The sequence below is a fragment of the Engystomops pustulosus genome, chromosome 5 (genome assembly GCF_040894005.1).
Source record: "Engystomops pustulosus chromosome 5, aEngPut4.maternal, whole genome shotgun sequence".
In the NCBI taxonomy this organism is placed as follows: domain Eukaryota; kingdom Metazoa; phylum Chordata; class Amphibia; order Anura; family Leptodactylidae; genus Engystomops; species Engystomops pustulosus.
Genome location: NC_092415.1, coordinates 25,484,326 through 25,497,025, shown reverse-complemented (window position 1 = coordinate 25,497,025; position 12,700 = coordinate 25,484,326). Strand labels below are relative to the sequence as shown.

At 43.1% G+C, this 12,700-nt stretch overlaps 1 protein-coding gene across 45 annotated transcripts in view; it reads left to right on the top strand.

Annotated features, from left to right (window-relative positions):
* RIMS2 (regulating synaptic membrane exocytosis 2) overlaps positions 1-12,700 on the top strand; it is a 443,591-nt gene that overhangs the window by 26,750 nt on the left and 404,141 nt on the right. The window lies entirely within an intron of this gene.

The following is a 12,700-nucleotide window of genomic DNA, read 5'->3' as shown; positions in this document are numbered from 1 at the left end:
ATTTTGCTTCCAAATTGGTCTTAACCCTTTCAATTCCAGTGAATACTAACATAAACTTAAAGACTTAGAAAAAGTTCAGTATGGTCTTATCTTGGCTTGAAAGCAAAGAGCATCCCTCTATCTGGAGGACTTGTCCTGCCCTGCCTTACATAGCCAACCTATTGATTTAAATGAGTATCGTGTAATGCTTGATTTTCCCCACTGCTGGCGCTGCAGGAAAAAGGAACTCTTGCCAAAATTATCCTGCAGATCATGACTGATTTCAGGGGAACGTTTTATAGTCTTCATAGTGGTGGGTTCTTTCTTGCTAGTTGGGATTGGCCAATGTGGGGAACTGATTTGATGACCATTCCACCATAACTTAATGGTTTCACTGGGTATCTACTAATACAAAATATTGTGTATTTTTTTTTACATTTTTCATCGACCCACAAATGCATTTTCTTATTCAGTTTTCACTTTTTCAGCATTTTCTTGTATGTGGCCCATTTGGTCTTTAAAAATCTGCAGAACATTTTATCAAATATGGAACTAAGTTTACCTACATGGGACAAGGAAATCCACACCGTGGTTAAAGCCCAATAGAGGTAGATGCAGTACTTGTCATCCATGGCACTTCATTTACAGGGAGTATTCAGGGAATGCTTAATTCCCCTGTTGACTGGATGACTCCCGATGACTGGACCTCAAGCCACCTGACATTCATCCCCTGTGCAGCTCTTCCACAATGTATTGTACCCCATAAGTGGAGGGACCCTTTGGGTTGTTTTGGCCTGTCCAAAGACCTGGTCATCAATAGTTGATCATTGTGGTGCAACACTCGATACCCTCACCCAGTGTCGGACTGGGTTTACTTAGGCCCACCAGAGAAAATCAATCTGGGTGCCCACTCTTCGTTATCCCCCAGGAAATATACTCTAGTAGCTTTCATATTGTGTTGTTTTCTGATGGACCTCTGGGGTTGAGTATTGGGTTGAGCCAGGGACCACCAGGGATCCACCGGCACTATGGCGGGCCAGTCTGACACTGTCCTCACTGGTCAGTATGTTTGGAACACATATAATGTACCTCCATCCGTAGAGTATTGCCCATCTGGAGGCACAGCAGGAGGAACTGTGTTCTTTCGGTTCCAATCTTAGTGTATCACAGCCGATCATCGGAGGTCCTGGATGTTGCACCCTGCCAATCCACTGAGAATCTAACTTGTAGTGGTCATACATGTTTTTTTTGTCAGAAAATCCCCTTTAATGCAGTAGAAGTTTTTCATTTTGAATGAAAACAATTGAAAATATGTTCTCATCGTTTACACTTAACACATTTGCAAACATTGACAAGTCTCTGAGATTGAACTGAAGACCTGCTGTCTGAGGCTGCCGAGGTGCGGCTTGCAAATTTTTGTTGACTGCATAGATTTCCAGTGAAGAATCATTAAATAACCTAGCGCTTCCTATCTCTACATCTGTCTCAGGAAGTCCCTCCAGTAGTTCACATCTGCATATTTATCGGTAGAAAGGTTGAATATCTTGAGCATAATTTACACCCAGAAGCCGGAGCGCAGCATGGCCGTTTAGACCTATTATTTATCACTTTTCCTGCCTGTCAGGCCTCTCACGTCAAGCAGTTGGTATATGTTTTCCCTTACCCTGTATCTCATGTATAGTCACCTTGTGAGTCCCCTTGATGTTTTGGCTGGCCTAATTATCTATACACTTTTTTAAGAATCTGAAGTACCCAGTGGCACTGAGAAATATCGGGGCATACCCTACAGCCATAATTATGGCGTTTAGGAAAATTCATAATTTTGTGATATTTGTAGCTCTAATAACAAAAAGTTCTCTTCCGTCCGTATTACTGATTGGTAGCTGTGTGGGTACACTGGAAACTTGGTGAGATTGTGGTGACCTGAGATGACTCTCCTATCCCCCCTGTAGTCACTGGAATGGATCTCGGTCCAGCCGTCTGTCGTTCAACTGTGGTATAGTGTTCTAGTCTTCCTGCTGTCTGGGTACAAGTCCAGAATAAATTTAGTGCGGTTCCTTCACTAACGGTTCCTTCACTAATGTAGGTAAGATGGCCACTGTTCATGCCATTCTCTGCAGAAGAGTTGCCCTGTCGCCAGATGCTGATGTTGTCACATAGTGAAGCCAGAGCAGCAAGTAGACAGTGTTGGTATCCAAGCGAGGACAACCCGACTGCCGAGATCGTGGCGTGACCAGTGGCTATCTTACCTCGGTTTGTGAAAGACACTGCGCAGAGCAGAAGAGCTGCCCTATCTCCACTACGTGTCAGCAAAAATACCTTGGTGTGCCATGCGTGTCATAGCTTAGCCATCAAAGCACCAAACACATGACATTGCAATAGATTAGGTTGAGTAAACTATCAAGTCAAACCTTAAATCATACAGTGCTGATCTACAAGAAGGTTAAAAAAACATAAAGCTGAAACCTATTGGTCCATAGTGTGAAAAAGGTCCTTCTTGTTTCCCTTACGTGATATTTTTGCTCTTAAGAAAGCTGCACAGGCTCCTCTAAATCACTAGCATTTGGAAGTCTACTACTGACCAATTGGGGTTTTTAGTTAAAAGAGTTTTCCATCAATGTGGTGGAAATAGTTGAGATGAAGAGAAATCATACTTACCTTGTTTAGACTTCCTGTTCCCACATCGCTTTGGTACTTCTGGTTTCCGCCCTCCAACCGACCGGTTCCAAGACTCACGAGACCAACTTCATCCAATGGGGCTCATTTACTAAGGGTAGCGCAAGCACTTTTGTTTAAATGTGCACCATTTTTGGGGCTAAAACGGCTTGCATAGGTATCTAATAATTGCGTGTGCTAGGTTTATTGCACCAGGGAACCATTTTTTTTGCGCGACTGCACTGGCTTCCATACGACACAAATTAGGGGTCGTGCCATCGGTCGGTACAACTGATTCGGACTGAGCGCGGGATTTAAGTTTCAAATTGTGTCACAAGCCCAAGCACTTACATACACCACTAAAAAGATGGTGAACTCTGTCGGACCTAAGAGGGGAAGCGACATAATCATGACTTCGGGCGCACGATCCTAGTGAACACAGTGCATTATCGTCGGACTTTCAGTGACACTGTAAGTAAATGTGCCCCAATGAGTGATCTCCTTGGACATGGGATGTCACGTCCATTTTCCAGGGGGTTTAACTTCCTATGTTGTTCTCTGGTCTGAAGAGGCCACTCGTTGGATGAAGCTTATTGGTTCTATAACCCCACCAAAATGCTTTTTGCCCTGGGGTTACTCCATATTCATAGTAAACCCCTTAAATGTATGATGCCAAGCACCATTTCCCAACGATACAGGCAATACAGCATTAAGTGGATATATCCCAAATTTCAGAGGCATGTTAAAGTATGGATCTCCAAACACTTTAATGGGTGCCATATTATGGCTACATTCAATTTAAAACTTGGTTGTCTTTGTAAGGCCTACATTGATGTATAATCTTTTTGTTCCTGCCCATAAGGTCAACCTTTCACTTCTGTGATACTGTCTAATTTTTATAGACACGTGCCCTACAGCAGGTCTCCGGATGGATGATGACCTCTTTCAGTTTCGGGGTGGTCTTGCCTAATAGCCTCCATTGTATTCCATTGTCCCATCTGCATGTCCATATGTGTTATAAAGCCGGTCATGAATATTGACCTGCCAGTCATCCCTCCTTCGCTGAGTCTCTGGACACGAGTCAGCCCTCCTTATGAATACTGGTACAAGCCGCCTAGATTAGGGGTATATTTCAGCGGGAGAAACATGTAGGTCGCGGTAGAGCGCGGCTACGATTATCTCTTCCTCACACAGTCTCAGGTAGTCATCCCTTCATTTTATTGTCAGGATGTTTTGCTGTGTGCTTATGTATTTGCTAATGAGTTGTGATGGCGTTGTCACATGTGAGTCACCGCGCTAGTGACTGTGGATCCTGAATGAAAGGACTCATTGTTCCCATAGTAAATGAGCGAGTCAGTGGGAGGTGATTGCATGAATGGATGGAGAGGGGCGCCGTAAAGCCGAATATATTAAGGTTGTCGAAATGGAAAGAGTGCATTTTAGTATGACAGACGTAGTTTATTTTATCAGACGTAGTTTATTGCAACTATTTTTTCGAAACAAAAGAAGAGAGGTGTAACTTCAATCCAAAACCTGTATCGGCTCCAGAATGTAATTTATTGTTTATGGTGCTGTTCTCCTTTTTTGGGAAGGAGATGCCTTAAAGGGCCTATGGCAGTGATGGCAAACCTTTTAGACACTGCGTGCCCAAACTACAATCAAAACCCATATATTTTTTGCGAAGTGCCAATGTAACAATTTAGGCAGTAACTTATTACCGTATTTTCCGGACTATAAGGCGCACTTAAAAGCATTGGATTTCCGTGGAAATCCAAAGTGCGCCTTATAGTCCGGTGCGCCCTATGTATGGCGCTGGGCAGCGGACCATACTTACATAGGTCGCCGCTACCGGAGATCGGAGACAGCAGATCTCCAGCGGGAACTGCAGACCACGCGGCACGAACAACTTCTGCCGCGTGGTCTGCAGTTCCCGCTGGAGATCTGCTGTCTCCGGTAGCGGGGACCAATGTAAGTATGGTCCGCTGCCCTCCTCCACCTTCCCCGCTCACCTTCCCCGCGTTCCCCGTCGCGTCTCGGCGTCGCGTCCCGTCGGCGCGTCCCGTCGCGTCCCGTCGCGTCTCCGCCACGCCCCCGGACCTCCGCCACGCCCCCGGACCCCGCGCCTTATAGTCCGATGCGCCTTATATATGTAATTATTACATATATAAGGCGCATCGGACTAATGCGCCTTATAGTCCGGTGCGCCCTATAGGGCAGAAAATACGGTACTCCCTGCTCTGTCACCCAGTTCAAACTGTATAGGCACCAGAGGACACCAACACAGTAAAAAAAAGAAGTTCAGATTATCATTGTAGCTTCCTTTCCGGGTCCTGGACTGCCTGAGGCCTTGAGTCCTGTTTGCCGAACTCTGCGCTGAGATGAACACGCGGGTGCCCACAGAGAAGGCTCTGAGTGTCACCTCTGGCACCCATGCCATAGGTTGGCCACCACTGCCCTATAGGCTCCTGGCCCTAGATACCCTCTCTGTATCCTCTCACATTATAGCTCTGCTCAGACCCTAGGGACACTCTTGGTCTCTATTACAGATATTTTGGCATTATGGGCACAGTCCTTTAAGGGGATATGCCACATAATAGAAAGTTTCTTCCTTGCCCTCCAGCAAAAGGGGAAAGTTTAAGATATTTGTGACCCTATTAGGGTATTGTTCTTTCTTACCCTTGCAAGCTTTAGCCTTCTCCCTGGTGGAGCTGCGGGTCATGTGACCCCCAAGTATTCACTTTTAGGACTTCCTGTAACACCGTGTTTCCTGTGGACGCCCGGATGGGTCAGGGGGTTTTGCCCTCATTACTTAATGCAAGGAAATCTGCATTCAATAATCATTACATGACTCCCATGACCCGCCAAAAGTCTCCAGGACACTGGATGTCACAGGAAGTCTTAAAAGTGACAGCTAGGGTAAGTATAACATGGGTAACCCTGTAGGGGTATTGTACTTACCATGGTAAACTTTCTAAAATGTGACTAACACTTCTTAAGTCCTTATTCGGCCTGTGAATGTCCATCTTCTACCCCCCTGAGGTGGTGGTTTGGTAGTTGCACTCAGACCCCTGGAAGGGTATCATGTAAATTGTCCTGGTTATTTATTAAGCTTAATTATTATTATTCCTAAAATAAATAGTCATGGTCCTGTTTAAGCTCCACAATAATCTATTCAGTTACGCCATTTAACATTTGAGCAACTCTATTTAGTGCCAGAATAATGCTCCTAAATAATTACAGCGCTGGACACGTACTTTGAGGATTGGATAAGGATCCTAAAGACTACATTTGCTACTGTCTCTACTTCCTCTGGAGTTTTCCTCAGAATAGTTACATTGTTTATATGATTGAAAAAAGAAATACTTCCATCACGTGTTGATCCCCAGTATGTGATCAGTGGAGGTCAAACACCTTCACCCCACACACCAACCAGACCCCCAAAGACCCTGCATGTTGACTATTCACACTTAATAATTAGCCAAATTTTGCTACCTTGAGAGTCACTTTATCAATGTACCCTTTGCCTCTCCATCAGTGAGACCCAGGGGCGGAGTAAGCCTGCCATGGGGTCTGGGCTGTAGGAATATTATATCCCCTACAAGTCTGGAGTCACCTCCTATATACACTCACCGGCCACTTTATTAGGTACACCATGCTAGTGATGGGTTGGACCCCCTTTTGCCTTCAGAACTGCCTCAATTCTTCGTGGCATAGATTCAACAAGGTGCTGGAAGCTCCTCAGAGATTTTGGTCCATATTGACATGATGGCATCACACAGTTGCCGCAGATTTGTCGGCTGCACATCCATGATGCGAATCTCCCGTTCCACCACATCCCAAAGATGCTCTATTGGATTGAGATCTGGTGACTGTGGAGGCCATTTGAGTCCAGTGACCTCATTGTCATGTTCAAGAAACCAGTCTGAGATGATTCCAGCTTTATGACATGGCGCATTATCCTGCGCATTATCCTGACATGATGGCATCACACAGTTGCCGCAGATTTGTCGGCTGCACATCCATGATGCGAATCTCCCGTTCCACCACATCCCAAAGATGCTCTATTGGACTGAGATCTGGTGACTGTGGAGGCCATTTGAGTACAGTGACCTCATTGTCATGTTCAAGAAACCAGTCTGAGATGATTCCAGCTTTATGACATGGCGCATTATCCTGCTGAAAGTAGCCATCAGATGTTACAGGGTACATTGTGGTCATAAAGGGATGGACATGGTCAGCAACAATACTCAGGTAGGCTGTGACGTTGCAAGGATGCTCAATTGGTACCAAGGGGCCCAAAGAGTGCCAAGAAAATATTCCCCACACCATGACACCACCACCACCAGCCTGAACCGTTGATACAAGGCAGGATGGATCCATGCTTTTATGTTGTTAACGCCAAATTCTGACCCTACCATCCGAATGTCGCAGCAGAAATCGAGACTCATCAGACCAGGCAACGTTTTTCCAATCTTCTACTGTCTAATTTCGATGAGCTTGTGCAAATTGTAGCCTCAGTTTCCTGTTCTTAGCTGAAAGGAGTGGCACCCGGTGTGGTCTTCCCCTGCTGTAGCCCATCTGCCTCAAAGTTCGAAGTACTGTGCGTTCAGAGATGCTCTTCTGCCTACCTTGGTTGTAACGGGTGTCGATTTGAGTCACTGTTGCCTTTCTATCAGCTCGAACCAGTCTGCCCACTTGTCCTCTGACCTCTGGCATCAACAAGGCATTTCCGCCCACAGAACTGCCGCTCACTGGATGTTTTTTCTTTTTCGGACCATTCTCTGTAAACCCTAGAGATGGTTGTGCGTGAAAATCCCAGTAGATCAGCAGTTTCTGAAATACTCAGACCAGCCCTTCTGGTACCAACAACCATGCCACGTTCAAAGGCCACAAATCACCTTTCTTCCCCATACTGATGCTCGGTTTGAACTGCAGGAGATTGTCTTGACCATGTCTACATGCCTAAATGCACTGAGTTGCCGACATGTGATTGGCTTATTAGAAATTAAGTGTTAACGAGCAGTTGGACAGGTGTACCTAATAAAGTGGCTGGTGAATGTATAGTACAAGAATCAGCTTCTTGGGGAATGGAGCATGTGTCCCTTCTGCTGCTTTCAATCTGCGACTTCAGGACTTTCAGCTGTTATGTACATGTGTATTGAGAGCAGGAACAGATGTACAAGGATTTTATGGGTGACGGTCCTTTTCAGTATAAAATTTGGCAGGTGGTTTGGGTGGCCATGGGCTCCCTAGAAGGCTTAGGCCCCGGGCTACCGCCCAAAACGCCTGTAGTGACACACACCTATTGTGACACAAAAACCCACTGGAAACTGCTTGTTTCCAATTTTTAAAAAAAATATTTTGGACAATTCCTTGAAGTTACAATGAGGGTAGAGTAAAATCAAGATTTTATTTTCAGACCTTTCGCTCCCTTTACTAATAACACTATTACTCACCATAAAATTTTAGCTTCATTTCACTTTGAGCCGCAGTTCATAATATGAAATATAAAAAAAAGTTCATGTCCCTTTAAGAGCAATAAATAAAGGGTCCCCACAACGCTGACCAATATTTACACGTCGCCATATTCTTTCAAAACGACTATCCAAGTTACAGCACGCGGCGTTACTTCTCAAATTTCCGAGACACTTTAGTTTTAGAAAAAAAGGCGGCTAGTGTTGTGGAAACTGATATTACCAATTTAATGAAGCACAATGAAGTACACGGAACATCTTTTAGGACCTCACACATCACTGGACTTTTGTTATATTCTAACGCTCGATTCTTGTTACCTGTTATTATGTTGCCGACATCTTTCGGGAATTGTATCCAAGCTGCACATACGGCGAGGGTAGATTTTAAAGGGTCCCTTTAACAAGTGAACGGAGGCTTGAAATTTATTGTATTTTTTCGCCTCAACCTTCTGCCATATAAATGTTTAATGTACAGTAGCCGTGACCCTTTTCAAGGCTTCTGCTGTTACTTTTGGGCCATCTGTTATATAGAAAAAGTGATAGGAGATACTTTCTCACTTAGTTACATTAGGTGCTGTTAGGTAATCCAGGCGGCTGGCATTATATATTTGCTATTATGGTTGTCTCGTTGGGTCACTTTACTAATTACGTGAACTTTCAACCTTTGATATGGACCTCAAGAGCCTGTATTGTACCGACATATACTGTAGTGATTATTTATGGAATTGTGTGGAATATGGAATCCAAGGGGTGGAACTTTCACAAACTTTTGTCAAAATTAAGGAATATGGAGTTATGTTAGGATCTTCTATCTATGGATGCCATACACATTTCAGAGCTGTTGGCCAACAATTGTTCCTCCTCAAGCATACTTCACCATCATATACTGTAGAACTTATACATGAGATCATATATAATCTATAACTGACTATAACATGAAATCCATCAGAAGTTTATGAACTTTTATGTACCTCTTTGTAAAATCAGGTGCATGCAGAGATTTGATAGAACTATATGTAAATCTATGCAAGCTGTATTATATATATTTAAGGAAGGTTGATCATAATTTGGACATATGCCCCAGACCTAAAATCTGACCATGTATTACGGATATAAGTAAGGTTTTCATAAATTCGTTTGTTGTATCCTGAGACCTAAAATCTGACCATAGACATTGGATAGCTGATAGCTGGTGGCTGACAGCTGTTCTTCTCTATTCAGAACAATTGGCCTTCATGGACCACCATATAGTGTAGAACCCATAAATCATGGAATCCAAGAGAAATCTATGAACTTTTATGTATCTCTTTGTAAAATCAAAAACATATAGAGTTTTGGAAGGATCTTATTATAATCTATGCATGACATATTACGGATATATAAGGAAAGCTGATTATAATTTGTTTACATGGTCAAGTAACTGAGACCTTAAAATCTGACCATAGACGTTTGATAGCTGTTGGCCGACAGCTGTTACTCTCTATACAGAACAATTGGCCTTCATGGACCACCATAGAACTTATGGATGTCTTCATACATGACCAGAAACTGATTACAACATAGAATCTAACAGAAAAGTACTTTTATGTAACTCTTTGTAAAAGAGACATACAGGTTTGGAAGGATCTTATTCAAATCCTGTCGTATGATCATAATTTGGTTACATGATCAAGTACCTGAGACCTAAAATTTGACCATAGATATTTGATAGCTGATAATTGCTGGCTGACAGCTGTTCTTCTCTGTTCAGAACAATTGGCCTTCATGGACCACCATATACTGTAGAACCTATGGATAAGCAGTTACTGACTAAAACATGGAATCCAACAGAAATTTATGAACTTTTATGTATCTCTTTGTAAAATTAGAGACATGTACCGGTTTGGAAAACCTTATTAAAATGTATACATACCATATTGTGGATGTATAAGAAATATTTCTCATAATTTGGTCATGGTCATGTACCTGAGACATAAAACCTTATCACCATTCATTACAACTATGGGCTGCCATATACTGTAAAATATATGGGTGACCTAATGTATAGTCTACAACTTTATTACAACATCGAATCCAACTGAAGCTTATACACTTTTATGTATCTATTTGTAAAATTGGTGATGTAGCGAGGTTAGGTAGGACCTTATCAAAATCTATGCATGTTGTATTATGGATATATAAGGAAAGTTGATTTGAATTTGGTTACATGGTCATGTACAGAAAACCTATAATTTTACCATAGGCATTTGATAGCTGCTGGCCAAAATCTGTTCCTCTCCATTCAGAACAATTGTCCTTCATGGTCCACCATAACTGTAGAACCTATGGATGATTTCAATTATGACCAGTAACTTACTACAACATGGGGTCAACCCTAGATACAAACGGGGTCCTCGGCCGCGCATGCGCGGGTGGGACCCTGTTCGTATCTAAGCGTCGTTCGCAACTCGGATCGTCGTAAGTCGGGGACTGCCTGTACATATACAACCTATTTTGTCCCAGGAGTACCTGGGAGGTGGGGCATGACACGGACACAAAAGTATAATGGGATAAAAAACTACTTTTATTGACATGTATATAACATAAATACAAGGTTAAAAACCATAGAATTCATATAGGGTTACAGTAGTAGTGCAGAATAGACACTGGCACCCCGACAACCTCAGGAGCAAAAGTGACATGTGTTATGAGATCGGACTGGATGGTATACAAATGTTATCATCACAATAAATATCCATGAGTAATTGATAGCGCAGCAATGAGCGCTTGCGCCAAGTAAAGACAAATGTTATAACCGGTGGTATAAATTGTGTACTATCAAAGCAGCCCTTACCAATCAAAATGGGGTAACAAACGCTCCGGTGTCCCGGAATGCCAGTGTGCCCCGACACACGTTTCGGCTCTGACTGAGCCTTCGTGTCATGCCCCACTTCCCAGGTATTCCCGGGACAAAATAGGTTGTATAGTTAGTAAGTTCAGGGCACTGGACGCTTTATTCTTGCGTAAACACACACAGGGATGTACATTAAAGATACTAATAGGCCCCTGCCTTTCATGTCTCCCTGATTTCTTGGTTTCTACCTTTTCGTATTATTTGACTGCCTGTACATATATACATTGAGAACTGCCTGCGGGATCATGGGGGTCCGACTTGAAGTTGCCAAATTGCTAAATCTATAACTGGATCCCACAACTAATCTACAGGACATCATCTATATGAGACAGAATGACCATTTGGGTCTTTCCAGGCTTAAAGGAGCAAATCCAGCATCAGAAACCACTATGGCATTGAGATCGTCCCCCACAATCACATGATGTCAATAGGAGATGTTGTGGTGAAGGACTGATCAATGTTGATGAGGGTTGTCTCGACATTGGAGATTAATTTGTTAATTTTGTATATAGAGAGGTGTTCCCCCCCCAATCATAGCCATGGCTATTAGTTAGTGTTGTCAGTTTGGTGTTCAGCCGCCAATTCGGCAATATGTCCGGGTCATGCAGACAAACCCTGAACCCAAATGTCGGGTCCGCTCATCTGTAATTGTAACCCAACTGAGCTCAAGTGGCATGGGGTTTATTGAGATGGATTCAGAACCTGCCAGGCTGTTTTGAGAAGAAAGGGGCATCCTAGAAACTTTAAGGCCAATGTTCATATTAAGTAAGTCTAGTTGGCAACAAAAGGTGCAAACAATTTCCCAAAATTATGTCACCCAACCTAAACCGGCCATGAGGACAACACCGATGTGTAGAACCCATTGAAGTCCAGATCATACAACTATGGAATCGACTACTTGGCTAACGTTGAACGCCAACTAAAAACCAGTTTAGGGAGCATGGGTTATGGCTTTGTGGAGCCATGAGAGGGCAGTATTGGCACCATTGTGGTTTCCATTTTGGGCCATGTTCCAAGTGGGCTGCATACGAAATTAGCAGTGAAACTTTATTTTGTAGAGCAGCGATCTCCGATCTGTACCTCTGCGGCTGTGGGGGAAATACAAGTCACTCACTCAAGTTTACTAAACAATATAGATTTACAGTACAGCAGCTTCGCCTTCATATCACTGTCCAGGTTGTGTCTACATTGCATGGGTGTACACTTTGTACTGAGGCATAGCCCTTTCACCTTTACGAATAAGTGAAAATGGAAACATTTAACCAAAATGTTTTTGTCATTTAAAATTTTTGCTCCTGGTTTGTGCAATGTAATGTGCATTTTATTCAATCTAATGTGAAGGATTCAAAATCACTATGGACATGGCCCCAATCAGGGGCATAAGTTTAGGGGGGTACTGGAGTCTTAGGTGCACCATAAGATGTCTCTTTCACATACTAGAAGACTTAATTATTTAAGTCAGGTCCACACAATATTTGTACTCAGAACACCATACTAGTAATAGTGGTTTATGTTGGTATTGCAGCCTTGTCCCAAACCAGTGCAATTTAGAGCTGTATAATCTCTTTAAATTTCTATTTTCTACATCTTTAAACGGTGCACCCAATTACCATATTTAAAGGTCATGATTCAGGGATATAATATTAGGGGGTTCACAGGATTCTATTGTATATGGGCTCCGGACCCTTAGGGGGTCCAT